At 32.7% G+C, this 19,257-nt stretch overlaps 1 long non-coding RNA gene across 7 annotated transcripts; it reads left to right on the top strand.

Annotated features, from left to right (window-relative positions):
• The first annotated feature begins 876 nt into the window (after positions 1-876).
• On the top strand, positions 877-14,447 carry LOC100778651 (uncharacterized). 7 transcript variants are annotated; one of them, XR_005887310.1, is made up of 5 exons: positions 877-2,532; positions 2,957-3,013; positions 3,711-4,631; positions 4,737-4,832; positions 5,181-7,199. It is a non-coding gene; the product is annotated as an uncharacterized lncRNA (long non-coding RNA). The 7 variants fall into 7 exon arrangements; XR_001383495.3 differs by adding an exon at positions 14,386-14,447 and having other exon boundaries at positions 3,711-5,374; XR_416854.4 differs by having other exon boundaries at positions 4,737-7,199.
• The last annotated feature ends 4,810 nt before the right edge of the window (positions 14,448-19,257 follow it).

Below are 19,257 nucleotides of genomic sequence, written 5' to 3'. Positions count from 1 at the left end.
CTTAATCATAAATTTTATCACTCAATTTTTATTATTTTATAAATTTTACCATTCAAGTTTTATTTCCGTGAATCTTATCTCAAGTTTTCAATTTTTGCACATTTTACCACTGTTGATGATTTTTTTTACCAAACTAGGTGGTTTCAAAAATTATTTATAAAAAATAGATGATATTGACTTTTGATATCATTTGTAATTATATCTGATGTAGAAAAATGACTTTCTATATCAGTTATAACCACAATTGATGTAGAAAGTCATTTTTTACATCAATTATAACGATTATCGATGTACGAAAATCTAGGATATTAACTTTTTACATCATTTTGTTACCAACATGATAGTAAAATATGCAAAAATTAAAAAATTAAATGGGAAAACTTGTGAAATGTTGAGTTAGATGGTAAAATTGGTTGAAAAAACTTGAGTGGTAAAATTTGAAAAAATTAAGAAAGTTGGGATGTAAAATTCACAAAAATAAAATTTGAGTGATAAAATTCATAAATAATAAAAATTTGGTGATAAAATTTGCAATTAAGTCAAATTTGTATGAAACAACAAACTGGTTTCATGCCATCAATGCCATGCAGCACTCTAATAATTTTTTTTCCTAAAAACATTCAAATTGTTTGATTTTAATTACTTGCAAAACATCAATTACAAATAATTAAATTACAAAAATTTTAAATTATTCATGAAGATATGCCACATAATTTGAATAAAACATTTAATTTAATTAACTACTACTAAAAAAATTTATTTTTTATGACACACATTCTAAGACGATTATGAAGAACCGTCTTAGAATGTGACAATTTTATAATTAGAAGGAATGGAAACTACCACGATTTGATCTAAAACTGTCTTAGTATTGCCACTGCCTAACTTTTTAAAATCCCTAACTCACCCATGCTGGCCTTTTTCTCCACAAACCCTACTACCACTGTGTCCTCTTATCCATCCCCTTTATCTTTCTCCTTCGCATATTCTTCCTCTGTACCCTTCTTCTCCTTGGCCTCCTCTTCCTCTCCCGCACCCACATTTGGCGCCACCGATTCTTCAATTTTCGGTGCAGCAACGACGTTGTTTGCCACTTCTTCGTCTTCCACAATGACGATGCTGTTTGGGGGAAGCAATATCCTTTGCCGTGTCGCCTTTTGGTGGAATGCCCTCTTCCATGACAACGTCATTTGGTGCAACGCCCTCAGTTAAAGCAGGAGGAGGAGTCATGGTCGGAGACGTTGAGCACGGAGAGTAGGAGCATGTGAGTGGGCTTCAGTGGGACCATGAGCAGCCCAAGAGCAGGAAGAAGAGTGCAAAGTCTGAATTATGGCAAGACTTTGTTTTTAGTAATTTATATCAGCTTGGAGGTGACTTTATGGGGGAGTTATAGTAATACTGATTGTTGATGTCTTTTTGTTGACCTTCTTGAATGAGTTTGTGTTTTTAATTGTTTAAAAAAACAATTTATTGCAAGAAAAATGCTCTAGAAACATGAGATTCATAGTCAAACACCCTGAGCTACGACTTGTAATAGCTTCTTGAGGTGAGTGCTACTCTGGTTTCCTTTATTTGTTGCATATTCATTGAATATAGGGAAGGTTCTCTGATGTAGTTTTTATCCCTAAAATTGATTTAGTTGTTTCTAGTTATTTTGGTTTTACGGAAAAAAAATTTATATATTCTGTTTCATTATCTACCTTTTTCATGAATGCCGGAAGCTTATCCAAAATGTACAAGGTGTGAGGGTGTGTAGCAACTGGATTACCTTTTTTCTGGATGAAAAGTGATTAATTATTTCTTGGTCTGATAAAAAAATATATTATGTTCCTGTCATTAATTCAGTTTCATGATTTTTCATTTCAAGACTAGACAGTTTTGAAAATCCATGAAGAAAATTAAGGTATTCTCCCTTATAGGTTGAACATACCAAAGGCAGGATTTGGAGGCAAGTATGGACATTATTTATCTGATGATTGCTTGTAATTATTGTTGTCTGTATATAGTTAAATCATGATTCCAATTGTTTGCTTACTGTTAGATTATCTATTTTTCCGATTGTCCAGCTCAAGAACACCAAGGGCTATACCTTGAAGTGTAGTCAATGTACCTCTATCATGATTTCCAATAAAGTTTTTAATTTTTTGTTATTTTATTGATTCTTAACCCATGATTGAGGGCATTCATTAACACTTAGCTGGATCCTTTCAGAAAGTGGAAAAGAAGAGGAAAATAGCTTATTTTTCCCCTTTTGAGTACATATTTTTTAAAAATTTGATGACCAAGTCACTGGGTTTTGTAGTATCTTATGGTCCTACCTTTACTCTGTATATAAGTAATTATGAGCCACCCATATATTCAAATTTGTAGTTTAATTGACTATTCCCTTTTACTTTGGTGTGATGTAGTCTTCTTTATGGAGCTGAAGACCCTTCTATTGTAGGAATGATGTTGGATAGTGCCTTTTCAAACTTATATGATCTCATGATGGAGCCTGTCGATGTTTATAAAATTTGGCTGCCTAAATTCACTGTAATTCCTCTCTCACTCACTTTCTCTCTTTGGATGCCAACACCCTTTGTAGTAAATGCTCACTCAAAAGAGGAAAAAAAGGACTGTGTATGGTTCCTTCCAAACAATCATGTAGTGATATGAACCTGTAGGTTGTAGTGCATGACTGCATGTAGTAAAATGGGGGTGCATCATTAGTCAGAGTTGTTCAGACAGCAAAAGTCTTTAAAAATATTGCATTGTTATGAATGCATCTATTTTAATGTGTAAATTTGAGCTTTTGTAATGTTGATTCGGTCAAATTATGTTTAAATTGAATGCAGGCTTTATTTGTACAGTTTTGGTTAAAAATTATTATTTGCTCAATATAAAATATCAGTAGTTTTAAAACTTAAATTAAATATATGATAAAGAAATTAGCTAGTTTTGGTTCTCCTTGACGCAGTTCAATGGTTGGATGGAACCTCAACATTTTTGTATTCATTCTTCGATGGGTGAGGTGGTAAGTATTCAATTGCTTTGTATATAAATTGAGTTTCAGCGTTCCTTTGAAGTGATAAATGTTATCATAAACTCATAGTGAAAATGGCTTATAAACTTCTTAGAGTTCTTTTTAATTTATTTTAATAAATTTCATAAAAGTTATCAAAATAAGCTCTTTTTTTTTTAAAAAAAAAAAATTCACAATTAAGCTTGGGAATAAATGTTTAATTAAACAGTTTATCCAAATACACTTATATGCTAGCACATTTTTTTTGTTTTAAGTTTAGTGAGTCAAATTTCTGAATATTTCTATGACTCGGGGTCATGTAGTTCGAGTTTTATATGTAAACTGTCACCATACCTCATGGAAAAATCACTTTCAACCAAGTTACGTGCCTTGGCATCATGTTGGAACTTTGATTTTGTAAGTACATATCCAAATTTTGAATAACAATTTTGATGACATTTTGGTCCTTTTTTTATTGTGACATAAAGAGTCTGAATATACAATACTTGCAGTTTCAGTTCTCCGACTCTTTTCATTCTTTCCATCTACCAAACTTCATATAGCAAGTAGCCTCTCTATTGCTTCACCTCTTCATTTTCATTCTTCTTGTTCTTCACCAAGTTTTTTTATTTAATATTTATGTTACCTAGAATCTTAATATATTGAAGACTTGGGACTTTTTTTTTTTTTTTTTCAATTTTGGGTGCAGAAATTAAGGAGTAGAGAATATGACTGACAGGTTCATCATCTGGGCAACCTCAATTCATTGCCTGCACCGGTGGTAACCGGAGCTTCTCGAATGCACCCTTGATTGAAAACTCAGATACTGATCAAATTGTTGTACCTGATCTGAGTTTCTATATGACTTGTCCTTTTTTTTTTTTATTGATAGAGGTTGAAGAGTTGAAAGTGAAAGGCTGGTCCTTTTTTTTATTGTGATATAACTCTATATATGACTTTTATAGAAAAAAAAGGAAGTCAATTTTAAATCTATTAGTCTTAGATTACAAAAACACTTAGTCATTTTGCTCTCTTTTGTTTAGCTTCTCGTGTTTCTCTGGAATTGAGAAACAGAATAACTAATGGAATTGAGAATAACTAATGAGCCTAGTCTTGTTTCTCAACTTTGAAACATAGATAGGTAGTGTGGAGATTGGAGAAGGGGTTTCCAAAGCAGTAATTTTTTTTTTCTCTCTAGTGAAAATATTGACAAAAAATGATGAGGATGAAATGGCATTGTTGTTGTTATGGTTTTTTTTTTTTTTTTTTTTTTAAGAAAATAGAAGCAGGATCGGTTCAACATAAAGTGAGATCTAAAACAAAGAGAAAAAAAAATTGTTAAAAAAATAGTGATATATAAGACTTTTTTGTTAACATGTGTGACCTTTTTTACTTTAACAAATTAATAGCAAATATTGGTAGATATAAAACTTAAGTTTTAATTATTTTACTCTTGGGTCAACTCTGTATAGTAGGATTATTTTAGAGATAGTTAATTGATATATTTATCACATATATAACAAAATGCAACTAGTATCACTAACATAATTGATATATGTTTGGTATGTATATAGCTTAAGTTTTAGATATTGCCAATATTGGTGTAGACGATACTACTGCAGTAGCTAAGGTATACTAAAAATTCCCTTAACTCCACTAAAAACAAGCTTTGATTAGGTTGTAGAGTACGTAGCAGCAATTCCTTATAATGATTAATTGGGGACATTGTGAACAGGCAGTGATCTTAAAGGGAACAAGGGACATTGGAGCTATTGTAGGATCAAGGGTTGCAAATATATATGGCCTTGACATTCTAGCTGAAGAAATCTAGGTAAGATTTCATTTACATGTATTGGCATTGTCTACCCATATTACATGTATTGGTAGTGAAAAAACATGGTATATAGTGTGGGAGAAAACAGTTGAAGTAAGTTTCGATTAGTCCCCATCACCCTCAGGAGCAACTAGCTCATCCTAGGGCAGACTAGATTCAATTTTCTCTACATATTATTTTCATTCAATTTTTTGGATTTAATTTCTGTCTTTTGACTAGATCTCCCATATTCTTTATAGTTTCTATTAAGTCTTGTGTCTGTTCTCAAGCTAGCCCAAGAAAACTGAATAATTTTAGTTAAATGATATCATAAATTGTAACTAACCATGACTTGAAAATTAAAAGGTACCTGAAAGTGAAACTTCCTTCACTCTCTCTAGCTATTTTTATTTTGAAATGCTACTTAATTCAAGGAAGAGAGAAGCACATGAAGCTGCATATGCAATGTGTTGCAATGTGGAACAAGCCTAGGTAGGGTGAGACTTGTGACAATGCATGGCCCTAAATTCTCAACAATTACAATAACTGCCTCGCCAAAGGTAACAACAACTCTAGAAAATAGCATTAATAATTGCATTTCTTGTATTTGGCTTTGAAAATTTGAAATATTTTGCTTTGATCAAGGGGAGGGTTCTTTTAATTTTGATCTTGTGCATTGTGAAACTTGAAATCATAGGTTTATAAACTCCCTAATGAGAAAGAGGTTGTTTATGGGGCATTAGACAAATGGACAGCTTGGGAAACAGAGTTCCTAGTGATTGCAATGTGTAAGGCTTTAAAAATCTTAAGGAAAATGGGTCATTGGGTTCGTGTAATTCAAGTAAGATCATAACTATTTTAAAGAATTCTTGTTTTGTATCATACCAAGTGCTTTGTTTGCCTTTATGAATTTTTAAAGAATATTTGACAACAATGAGAGTCATCACCGCACGCTAACTTAGGCACATTCAAGTGCTTAGCCTTGCATGGTTCTATGCTCATGTAGGCGTGATCATCAACACAATTCTCCATATTACTCTTTAATTTCAACCATTCATATTTTTAGTTTGACTATTTTTCTTTTTTTAAAAATAACCATATACATGTTTTTTTATATAGTAGACAGTAAAAAAACTAAGTACTAGTGCTTTTCTTCGTGTTTGTGGAGGTCTTCTTCAAGCTAAGGGTCAATATCTTGGGAAAATGAGATTCAACTTTTCATGCAAGGTTAGAATCCAAGTTATTGAAGGCTTTGATGAAATGATTTTTGAAGTTCACAAGATTTTAGCTTGAACTATTTTCCTTGTGCACTGGAACTAATATCGGTTACTCTTCTTTGATAAAATTGTTTACTCTAAAGTATGGACAAATTTTTATGCTTAAAAATTCAAACATTGTGTTCGAGTAGTACACTAAAGTTTGAAGGCATAGTTTACTCTTTAAATAAATGTAGTGTAGTTTGATGGTTTCATTCGTGAGAAAAAAAGAAGCTTTTGAAGCTGTGTTTTCTTGAATTTAATCCTGGTTAAGAAGCATTGAACTATGTGACCTGCATACTTTATTCTTTTATTTAAGATGTAGTTCAAAATTGAGAAATTTGGATGTGTAATGTAACTTCTAGTTTTCTGAACTGTGTTTTTGTTGTATTTGTTTTGCCTCTGCTTGGAAAACTATTTGTTTCAAATATTCTAATAACATAGTCAATCAAATGGTTTTCATCCCTATGTAAAAGGGGTAGAGGGAGACCAAGAAGGACATGGACATAAATAATTAAAAGGGATTTTATAGTGAACTATTCCCTTGAGAATTTGGTTTTTAATCGGGTCCAATGATGTTGTGTGATCGATCTAGCTGATTTTACTTGATGGGATTAGACTATTGTTGTTTTATTCTCGAAACATAATAATGTTTTGGATTAGTTTATTTTTGTTAAAATAGCTTTTGATCAAAATCTTACTGTGAGGGCTTTGGCTTTTAAAAAAAAGCTATTGGCCCTGCAAATTATGTCAATTTAATTAATTGTCTAATATATCTAATGCATCTATAATACAAATGTAACTAATCTTTTGCTGTACTTCATTATTGTCTCAAATTCTCTCGTTAACTTGCATTTTCAATTTCATTCATACACCCTGATCTGTTTTGATATTCTATATGTGGTTAGTGTGTGTCCTACTGTTGGTGGAAGCAATCTAGGATATGCAAGAGTTATTTTGGATGTTTTCTAATGTTGAAAAACATGTTTATGATAGCATGAGGAGTTCTGTGAATGTATGTATACATGATTTTGATGATGTCAAAGAAGAATCTAACAAGGATGCTTCAAATGATAAGCATTTGCTTCAAGAATAATTCAAGATTGCTTCAACAAACAAAGCCTTGTTTCAAGATTCACTAAAGACCAAGCCTTGCCTTAAAACAAAGTGCTTTCAAGACATGCAAGGCTCTGGTAATCAATTACCAGGAAGTGTAATCGATTACCAGAAGACAGGGTTGAGAAATAGCTGTTGAAAAATGTTTTGAATTTGAATTTTCAACATGTAATCGATTACCATATGTCTGTAATCGATTACCAGCAACGAAACTTTGGAAATTCAAATTCAAAAGTCATAACCCTTCAAATTATAACTGTGTAATCGATTACACAAACATTGTAATCGATTACCAGTGGAAAGTTTTCAGAAAATCTGCCAACAGTCACATCTTTTCATTAGATTTGTGAATGGCCATCAAAGGCCTATAAATAGGTGACTTGGGCACGAATTTTATGCAGAGAGTATTTTTGGTCCAAAATGTCTTATCCTCTCAAAAGACAATGAGAGAGATTCCAAAAGAACTTCATTGTCAAATGCTCTCTCAAAAGAAATCCTTGACCAAACACTTGCAAAATCTATAAGGATTCTTACATGATCTTCATTGTAATATTCTTCTCTTGAAGAGAGAATTCTTCTTCTATTCTTCTTATTCAATGAGATTGGTTAAGAGACTGTGAGTCTCTTGTTGTAAAGCATCTGAACACAAGGGATGGGTTGTCCCTGTGTGGTTCAGACTTTGTAAAGGATTTTACAAAGATAGTGGAAATCTCAAGTGGGTTGCTTGAGTACTGGACGTAGGCACGGGTTGTGGCCGAACCAGTATAAAACTGTGTTTGCATTCTCTCTTCCCTTATCTTATTTATTTTGTTGCAATCAATTGTGTCTTGCATGTTTAAAGAACATTGTTAAATTGATTGTTGTTGCTTCTTCTGTATTCTAAGCCTATCCCTCTTAAGATTATTGAGGCCACAAGGTCCAACAAGTGGTATCAGAGCGAGATTCTTGTATAATGTTTAAAAACTTCAAGAATAGATGTGGCCTCATCCAAATTTCCATTTTCTGAGGAAAATTCTATCAATAGGCTCTTATGTTCAATGGTGAGGGTTATCATTATTGGAAAACCCGAATGCAGATCTTTATAGAAGCCATAGATCTAAAGATATGGGAAGTCATTGAATTTGATTCCTTTATTCCTACAATGGTAGAGAGAAATGCAACTACATAAAAAAAACTAGAGAAGAAAGAAGATGATGATGAAAGAAGAAAGAAGAAGGTTCCTCTTTAGCCCCAAAATGCTGAGTGCGATCAACTTGGGTACATGAGATTCAATTGTCCTGTATTTAAAAGAAGAATGGAAAAATCCGACAAGATGAATTTCAAAGAGAAGAAAGAAAAGAAAGGATATATCACTTGGGAAGATAATGTCATAAATTATTCAAGTGATTCAGAGAAGAAAATCATAAGTCTGGGTATCATGATGAAAGACTATGAAAATGGAGAAGAGCAAAGTCGATACATTGATAGCAATTTCTCCAAACACATGGCATGCATCAAAGTTTATTCATATTTCTCCCCAAGAAAAGTGAATATGCGATTTATGGAGACAACAAACAAAGGCCACTTGATCAACAACCCCAACAAGTAATATCAAATGATACCAACAGGTCACTTGTCTTTAATTGATTACTTTTGATGATTGATTGATTGAAGTTTTTGATTGATGTATTTGTTTTTGCTTGTTTGATATTCAATGTTTGTTAGTTTGATTGATTGATTATATTTTATATTTGATTAATTGTGTTTGATGATTGTTTTGATTGAGTTTTGTGATTATCTTTGATAATTGTTTTTGATTGTGTTTTGATGATTGCTTTTGATTGTATTTGATGATTGTTCCTGATTGAGTTTTTAATTGTTTTTAAAGAATCTATTAAACTTTTCAAATTAGTTTCATATTTTAAGAAAACTATTTCAAATTTAGAAAAGGAAATTTTGAAATTGAAATTTGAAATTTGAAAAGTTGAATTTGAAATTTGAAATTAAAATTTGGAAGTTGAAAGTTGGAAGTAGAAGTTATTGAAAGTTGGAAGTTACTGGAAGTTGGAAGTTGGAAATGAAAGTTATTGGAAGTTGAAAGTTGAAAATGGAGGTTGGAAGTTGGAAGTTGGAAGGGGAAATTACTAAAAGTTGAAATTGGAAGTTGGAATTTAAAATTTAAAATTTAAAATTTAAAATTTGAAATTTGAATTTTGAATTTTGAATTTTTTAATAATAGAAATTATTGTGTATAGTTAGTTGATTGTTAATTTAATTAATTTGATTTGAAATATTTGATGATTGATTGTATTTGATTGTGTTTGATTGATGTGTTATTGTACTTATTTTTGCTTGATTAATATTGAATGATTGTTTTAATGCCTTTTGGTATCACTTGATTCTCATACATTGCAACAAGTGGTAACATCTTTCTCCTCTCTATTCATGATTTGTTTTTGATGTTGACAAAGGGGGAGAGAAAGATAAAAGATAAAATAGTAAGAAAAATGATCTATTATTTTATGAGACAACTTTTTATATATGAAAAATATGAAATCTTCAATTGTCTCATATAAGCAATCATTGTAAAACCACGGGGGAGTAAACTATATGCAAATAGATATTTTCTTTGTTGTTGCTCCTAACCTACAGGTGGTTGTCATCATCAAAAAGGGGGAGAATGTAAATCATGAAGATTTTGATGATATCAAGAAGAATTTGCTTGAGAAAGGGGGAGATGTAAATCATGCAAGCTTTGATGGTGTCGAGAAGAAATTACATGTTTGTCATCATCAAAAAGGGGGAGAATGTGAATGTATGTATACATGATTTTGATGATGTCAAAGAAGAATCTAACAAGGATGCTTCAAATGATAAGCATTTGCTTCAAGAATAATTCAAGATTGCTTCAACAAACAAAGCCTTGTTTCAAGATTCACTAAAGACCAAGCCTTGCCTTAAAACAAAGTGCTTTCAAGACATGCAAGGCTCTGGTAATCAATTACCAGGAAGTGTAATCGATTACCAGAAGACAGGGTTGAGAAATAGCTGTTGAAAAATGTTTTGAATTTGAATTTTCAACATGTAATCGATTACCATATGTCTGTAATCGATTACCAGCAACGAAACTTTGGAAATTCAAATTCAAAAGTCATAACCCTTCAAATTATAACTGTGTAATCGATTACACAAACATTGTAATCGATTACCAGTGGAAAGTTTTCAGAAAATCTGCCAACAGTCACATCTTTTCATTAGATTTGTGAATGGCCATCAAAGGCCTATAAATAGGTGACTTGGGCACGAATTTTATGCAGAGAGTATTTTTGGTCCAAAATGTCTTATCCTCTCAAAAGACAATGAGAGAGATTCCAAAAGAACTTCATTGTCAAATGCTCTCTCAAAAGAAATCCTTGACCAAACACTTGCAAAATCTATAAGGATTCTTACATGATCTTCATTGTAATATTCTTCTCTTGAAGAGAGAATTCTTCTTCTATTCTTCTTATTCAATGAGATTGGTTAAGAGACTGTGAGTCTCTTGTTGTAAAGCATCTGAACACAAGGGATGGGTTGTCCCTGTGTGGTTCAGACTTTGTAAAGGATTTTACAAAGATAGTGGAAATCTCAAGTGGGTTGCTTGAGTACTGGACGTAGGCACGGGTTGTGGCCGAACCAGTATAAAACTATGTTTGCATTCTCTCTTCCCTTATCTTATTTATTTTGTTGCAATCAATTGTGTCTTGCATGTTTAAAGAACATTGTTAAATTGATTGTTGTTGCTTCTTCTGTATTCTAAGCCTATCCCTCTTAAGATTATTGAGGCCACAAGGTCCAACAAGTTCATGTTATAATTTTTAATGTTGTTTATTAATCATAAAATGATTGTTATCAGTTGATCAGGGAAATATCAGTTCACTAATCACAAGGTGTTGCTTAGTTGGCTAATTGAGCCCGATAGGATTTGAGGGATTGAGCTGCACCCTAAACTGAAAAACTACAATGTTGTAATGTTAGATACTCGCATAGGTACGTATACCCTCTAAATATTTTAATATTTTAAAAAAAATACGTTCTAAGACGATTCTTTGAAAAACCGTCATAGAATGTCTACATTTTAAGATGATTTTCTTAAAAAATCGTTTTAGAATCCTAAAATATATTTTAATTTTTTTAAAAAAACTCTAAGACGATTTTGACAGTTTTTTTCAAAAATCATCTTATTTTTATTTAAAAAAAAAATACTGAAAAATTGTCTTAGAATCTTTAAATATATTTTAATTTTTTTTAAAAAAATGTATTCTAAAACGGTTCTCTGAAAAATCGTTTTAGAAAGTCTATCATTCTAAGACGATTTTTAATTAAGAACCGTCTTAGAAAGATATCTTTATCTTTAATATGTTTTTAGCTAAGAACCGTCTTAGAAGAGTACCTTTTTCTTTGACGGTTTTTTATGGAACCATAGTAGAAAGTGAATAACCGTTGTAGAAAATGTATTTTAACCGACGTAAAAAAAGTGTTTTTCTAGTAGTGAACATTTCTTCAAGTCTTTTCTAATATTTATATTTAAGGTCTTTTTTAATATCTAAAAGAGAAAATAGTTGTGGAACATACTTCATAAAAATATTCTTGATATCCATACCTAATAATGAAATCTGGAACCGGGTGATGTCAAGATTCAAGAGGCAACAATAGATAATAAATCTTGTCTCTTCTCTCCTGCTAAGTGCTAAAGCTTCATCAAACAAGCAAAATACAATAAGTTTTCAAGAATATGAATATGTAGCGTTAGGAGGAATCACGTTGTCAAAATTCTTGGAGGTTTTTTCAAGTAAAGTAAGGATGCATTGTCACCAAGGGGGGTTTAGAATTGATGCCATGCCATTTCTAATGCAATCCTACCCTCCAAGGGTATTGGATAGAAGACTTCAAGAAGATTGAGGCAGAGATGCAGGAGAAGACCCTAAGGTTCTCAAGAGCTTTAGGGTAGATTTTGGACCCATGGGCTAAGTATGAGCCCACTTATATTTGTATATATTAGATTAGAGTTTCATTATTTTTGGGCCTTGTATTTAGGGCTTCATAGTGTAAGGAGGGTACCCTAGCAATGTAGGATTTTTCAGCCCATGTATTTTATGGCATCTAGACTGTTTTTTGTATTAGAGGTAGCTTTGTAATTTCACATGCATTAAGTGCACTGTTTGAAGTGTGTGTTGGGAAAGAAATTTAATTGAATTGGGAGAAGCCTAGTCCAATTAAATTTTGGACCATCCTAAGGGGGAGCTGAGAATTTGCTTGTTACACCCCATTACCACATTATATAGTCACACTTTGTGCATGTCCTTCATGCTTTACATGCCTTATGACACCTAAGCACACTTAGTGGGGAATTTTGGACTTTATCTAGGATCAGTGAGCTGAACCGTATAGCTAAAATCCACTAATCATAATTAGTAAAATTTTGACTCCAAATTTGGCTCCACAAATTCAAATTCAAGTAAAATTTGAATAGAAATTCAAAATTTTGTGACACTGAGGCTATAAATAGAGGCCTTGTGTGGACATTTTTTTAACTTTGATCATTTGAGAATTACACTTCAAAGTTCAGACCTCATTTGAGGCATAAATTTTCTTACTCTTTCTCTCCCTCTCCTTCCACTCATCTTCTCCTACCTTCAAGCTTTTATTCATGGCTTCCTATGGTGGTGAACTTTTTCTTGACTTATCTTCTCCTTGAAATGGCGTCTCCAATCACCTTTCCTCCTTCTCCATTCCGCTGCCATTGATCTTCAAGAAGCAAAGGACTCCATTGATGAAGAAGATCCAAAGCTTACAAGCTCCACATGGAGCTACATCATGTGGTATCAAGAACATTTTCATTTAGGTGATGTTCTTTTGCTTCCTCTATCTTTTTGTTCGGTCAATTCACTTTAATTCCTTGTTCTTCATCTTCTTTTCCATGTATCTCCTTCATTTTTTGTGGTTTGATGTTATTTAGAGTAGATTCAAAAAAATAAACTGATTAAATCTCAGATCTACACTTGTTATTGTATTTCTATGATGCAAATTTTATAGATCTACTCTTTAATCATGTTTTTGTATTGATTTTAGGTTCTATCATTTTTCAGTCAAAATCTTCTTGTGCTAAACCTTTAGATCTCAATTTTCTTCCAAAATATTGATTAAAAAAAACATAAAAATGTAAGTGTAAATCACTTAATCTATGTTGTCTTAGAGTCATGTTTAGTCATAATAATTGTCACATTATGTTCTAAGTTTGTGTTGAATTTTGATTTTGTTGGTTGAATTCTAGATACATTTGTTCATGTATTCTTGTTATTCTTAGCCTATCTTTTGAATTTTGAGTCTAATTCTTGCATGTTATTTAGTTCATAACATGTTCTAAATCAATTCCTAGAAGTAGTCTTGTTGAACTTTTTTTTTGTTTTCTAAGTTTCCTACATGATGCTTATGAAGAAGTTGAGTTGTGGTGCTGAGTTGTGGCTGGATTTGTGAATCAAAATAAGTCTTAAGCTTTCTTGAATTGTGTTATTCAAGATAATTGATCATAAGCAAACACAAATTGTAACTATTCAAGCCTTAAGTAACATAAGCACTACTCATGATTTCTAGGTTGAAATCACTGGTGCTGGCAGCTTGAACATACGAACTTGTAAACATTACTGGGAATTGGTCACTACAAATTTTGAGCTGAAATTTTTACTGAATTTTCTAGACATCTGGAAAAAAATAGAAAAAAAAGAACCAAGTGATTTGGATAAATGAAAAAAATAAGAAAAATCATATACGTTGGCAGGAAAATCAGTGTCTATAATTGGTGCCTATTTTATACCAATCTTAGTTAAGAAAGGGAATTGTGCTTGTTGTTTGGCTCAAAATTTGTTCTATAATTGGTGTCTATTTTATACCAATCTTAGTTATGAAATTTCAATTAAAAAGTAGTGTGAAAACAAGTGTCAAAACTAGAGGTTTCTTGAGTTTTTGTTTTTTTTTTATAGTTTTTCTACTCTACTCTAGAACCATTTTAAGTTTCTCTTTGAGTCCTCACTTGCTTTTATGTGTTTTTCATTGCTTTAATTGTTGAATAATCCTTGAAAATTTGTCTTGTTAAAACTCTATTGGTTTAGCTTTCATTTCATTTTTTTGATCTTTGGTTATTGCTTGTCTCTTTGTTTCCTTGTTTGTGAGTTATCATATAGGGAATTGGAAAGGAGGATTGATGTCATCCCTTGAAGAATTTGAGTCAAGAAGCAAAGGGCCAACCACCTTAAGAGCTATTGGACTAAGAAACACTCCAAATTGAGTGAATCACCAAAGAAAGAACAACCACCAAAATTGAGGACCGTTTTGTAATTTTGGAATTGACAATTTACTTACCTTCATTGCTTTCAAGTTTTGTAACAAAAAGGTATTTCATTGGAAGTGTGTTGGGAGCCCCCCATAAGTTACCAAACTTCCATTTGTGGGTAATAATTTTAAGCAATTTTCCCCCAGGATAGTGAGTGTTTTGTTGGGAACCTTAAATGTGGTCATCCAAGCACTCCTAGGATCTGCCTAGTTTACATTTCTTGCACTTTAATTTCTTGCTTACTTTCATAGCTTATTTTCTTTACTAGTCACGCCTAGCTTATCTTGTAATTACATAATACTTTCTTCTTGCTTATCACGCTTATCTTGAGTTCTTTTGAACCTTAGTTTTTACCTTATCTTTCACACCTCTTTTAGTGTTTATTTTGGCTAGTTTCAACCATAGTTTCTTTTACCTTTTGTTTTCAAACCCCCTACAAGAAAGGACCACAATTTAGGAACCAACATGAGTCTTCATTCTTCATATAGTGTTAATGGTGAGGGTTCTTCTCCTAAGGACCCCTTGTATAAGATATTAGACGAGTTAAGATCCCTTAAATTGTGGAAAGAAAAACAAAAGAAAAAAGAAAAAGGAAAAAAAGAGTGGAAGAAATAAGTCAAAATGAAAGAGAGAGAATAAGAGAGGAAGAAAGAAGAAAAATAATGAAAGAAATGAAAAGAGAAAAACATGTCTCCTATAGTAGTCATGACTCTTGCAAGAGTTTAAGTGAAGAACTGAGCGACTATTTGATAATTTCTATTCAAAAGTAGAAAATGCATTAAAAAGTAGATAAAAGTAGCAATGTGCCTCTAATTTTATGGTTTCTTGTGTGAGATTTGTAAATAATTGATACTGTGAGTTTTACACAGTGGAGGCTTCATTTTGATGATTAATATTGTTATTATTTGGATTTTTAGGTTTAAGAAAGGAAGATTTGGAAGTGTTGCTGAAGAGCTCGCTCAGCGAGCCAGATTAGCTAAGCGAGGCTAATCCGTTTAGCGAGGAAGCCAACTCGCCCAACGAGAGAAGAACCCTAGAGAATGTAAAGTCAGAGAACAACATGCTAAGCGCCCAGCCAGCCCGCCCAATGAAGCCTTTGTCGCTTCTCGCGTCCACATCCGTTAAGCGCCCAGTCACTAACTCTCTCAGTGAGACATGCTCGTTGAGCGTGCATTCGTAATCTAAGAAGCCCAAAAGTCTTTAAAACTGGAAGAGGAAGGGAAACAAGAGGACACATACAACATGGGTGAGAAGAAAACAGAGCATCAAGGCTGAGGGAAGGAAAGGAAGTTGCTTTCTTCATACCTTTGTAGAAGCAAGCTTCATGATGTTGAATCAAGATTGATTCAAGTTGTTTTGATGATAACAAAGATGATGACAAAAAGCCCAAGGGAATGATTTCAAGATTGAGTCAAGAATAATTCCCAAGAGAATGATTTCAAGATTGAGTCAAGAACAATTCAAGAATCAAGAGAAATTTGATTTCAAGATTCAAGAATCAAGTTTCAAGATTCAAGACTCAAGATTCAAGAATCAAGAATCAAGAGAAGATTCAATCAAGATAAGTACTAAAAAGGTTTTTCAAAACATTGAGTAGCACATGAAGTTTTCACAAAAGCTTTTACCGAAGAGTTTTTACTCTCTGGTAATCGATTACTGTAAAAACTGATAATCGATTACCAGTAGCAAAGTTAGTTTTCAAAAGCTTTCAAACTGAATTTACAACGTTTCAATTAATTTCAAAATGGTGTAATCGATTACAAGATTTTGGTAATCGATTACCAGTGTGTTTGAACGTTGAAATTCAAATTCAATTGTGAAAAGTCACATCCTTTCACAAAAATAGTTTGTGTAATCGATTACAATGATTTAGTAATCGATTACCAGTGATAAGTTTTGAATAAAAATCAAAAGATGTAACTCTTCCAATGGTTTTCAAGTTTTTCTAAAGGTTATAACTCTTCTAATGGTTTTCTTGACCAGACTTGAAGAGTCTATAAAAGCAAGACCTTGACTTGCATTTCTATAACTTTTGAGCAATCATTACAATCTTTTACAACCTTTGAATCTCTTTGAACATCTTCTTGAATTTCTTCTTCTTCTTCCTTTGCCAAAAGCCTTCTAAAGTTTTCTAGTTTTCCAAACCTTGAAAACAAAAGTGTGTTATTCATATTTTTCATTCTCTTCTTCCTTTGCCAAAAAGAATTCGCCAAGGACTAACCACCTGAATTCTTTTTGTGTCTCTCTTCTCCCTTTTCCAAAAGAAAGAAGGACTAACCGCCTGAATTCTTTTGTGTCTCCCTTCTCCCTTGTCAAAGAATTCAAAATGACACAGTCTGAGAATTCTTTTGATTATTCCCTTTCCCATAAACAAAATATTTCAAAGGACTAACCGCCTGAGAATTCTTTTGTTTCCCCATTCACAAAGTTTCAAAGGACTAACCGCCTGAGAACTTTTTCTTAACACATTGGAGGGTACATCCTTTGTGGTACAAGTAGAGGGTACATCTACTTGGGTTGTTGTGACTGAGAACAAGAGAGGGTACATTTCTTGTGGATCAGTTCTAGTGGAGGGTACATCCACTAGGTTGTTCAAAGAGAACAAGGGAGGGTACATCCCTTGTGGATCTTTGCTTGTAAAGGATTTTACAAGGTTGAAAAGAAATCTCAAGGACCGCAGGTCGCTTGGAGACTGGATGTAGGCACGAATTATTGCCGAACCAATATAAAACTCTTGTGTTTGTTTTCTTCTTCCCTACACTCTTTATTTTCCGCTGTGCACTTTAATTATCGCTTTTACTTTTGGTTAAGTTTTTATTTCTATTCTTTACTTTCTTAACAACATAGTAAAAGCCTAAGAAGGGTAGATTTTTAATTAGTAAAGGTTCAGTAATAATTAATTCAACCCCCTTTTCTTAATTATTCCGAGGCCACTTGATCCAACAACCTTCACTTCACCACTCCATTTCTATCTTGTTTTTAGCTTTGTAATGAGCTCTCCATGCTAATGGAAAGCTAAACACTTCATTGTTGGGGAATTTTTCCACTGAGCACTCTTGATGTAAAAACTCTAACTATCTATTTAATATTATTTACTAGTGTTCTCTGCTTCTATATGTGATTATTTTTCATATTTATTACTTGATCATTCATTTATATGCTTTGTTAGGATTTAAGTGTTAGGAAATGCTTTTAGTCCTTAGAACTTGGTAGAACAGCTAGAAGCCTTCATTTCTAGGAATAGTGTGAAGTAATTTAGTAGAATTTGCATCTAATGCGTAATGCGGCTTACTTAGACTGAATTTGTTGAGGAATCAAGAATGAAACTAGGAGGGCTAGGCTCTTTCATGTGAGGGATAGCAGTTAGAGTAAATTTGACGATGCAAAGAACATTAGGATAATGTTAAATAGAGAAAAACTTCGTTAATCACGTCAAGAGAAAGTTCAGTAGAATACTCCCCGACATATTCACTTAGGTATTTGTTTTGTTTCAAAACTCAGCGTTTATTTTGAGCATTTGTTTTTAAGTAAGAAAAATTACCATAGTTCACTTGATGACATGCATGAGCTGCTTTATTTCACCTTACTTCAATTAAAAATTGTTTACAAACTGAATATGCATCATTGAAGTACAAGAAATTTCCCTGTGGATACGATACTTGGTCTTACCGTTTTAATTACTACTTGAACAAATTGGTGCACTTGCCAATGAGAATAAACAAGTTTTTGGCAGCATTGTCGGGGAATTTCTTTTTTACTTAATGCATATGTCACAGTTTGGAAGCAATTATTCTTCATTCATTGATTTGTTTTTGTACTATTACTTATTTGTGATTTGATTTAATCTCTTCTCTTAGTTAACTGCTCTGAAGAAACAACGCAGCAAAGAAAAGAAGATAGCTACTGGATAGGACAACTAACCTCAGTAACGAGAGGATTCCTTCATCTGAATCTTCTTCATCATTCCCCATTGAACTGAGAGAATCTGAAGTTGGTGCCTCTGAAGCAAACGTAATGGCAGAAGATCAACCACCAAGGGTGACTCTTGAGGACTATTCTAGTTCTACCATGCCATAGTTTTTCACTAGCATTGTGCGGCCAGAAGTTCAAGCAACAAACATTTCATACCCGCATTCCTTGATTCAGCTCATTCAAGGAAATCTCTTTCATGGTTTACCAAATGAAGACCCATATGCTCATTTAGCCACATACATTAAAATATGCAATACTATGAAGATAGCAAGAGTTCCGGAAGATGCCATCAAACTTAATCTATTTTCATTTTCATTAGCTGGTGAAGCCAAGAGGTGGCTGCATTCATTCAAGGGAAATAGCTTGAAAACTTGGGAAGAGGTGGTTGAGAAATTTTTGAAGAAGTATTTTCCTGAGTCGAAGACAACTGAGGGAAAGGCAAAGATTTCCTCATTCCATTAGTTTCCAAACGAATCATTGAGTGAAGCCTTGGAGCACTTTCGTGGTCTACTTCGGATGCTACACCATACTTTGTTACACCAAACCAAATGCCATGTCCATCTTGAAATTCTCTTATTCTATTAATGATGCGTTTTCTTTATTAAATGTTCTTTAGAACATGATATGAAACCATTTGGCATCGGAGAACTATTTATAATAATGTCACCAAAAGGCCACTAAAATAACAGTTTTTCGCTATATATAGACTGAACTGTATATATAACAAAAATGGTTGTTCCTATGTAAATAC

Source organism: Glycine max, chromosome 11 (assembly GCF_000004515.6).
Source record: "Glycine max cultivar Williams 82 chromosome 11, Glycine_max_v4.0, whole genome shotgun sequence".
Lineage (NCBI taxonomy): Eukaryota > Viridiplantae > Streptophyta > Magnoliopsida > Fabales > Fabaceae > Glycine > Glycine max.
This window is presented reverse-complemented; position numbering and strand designations above follow the sequence as displayed.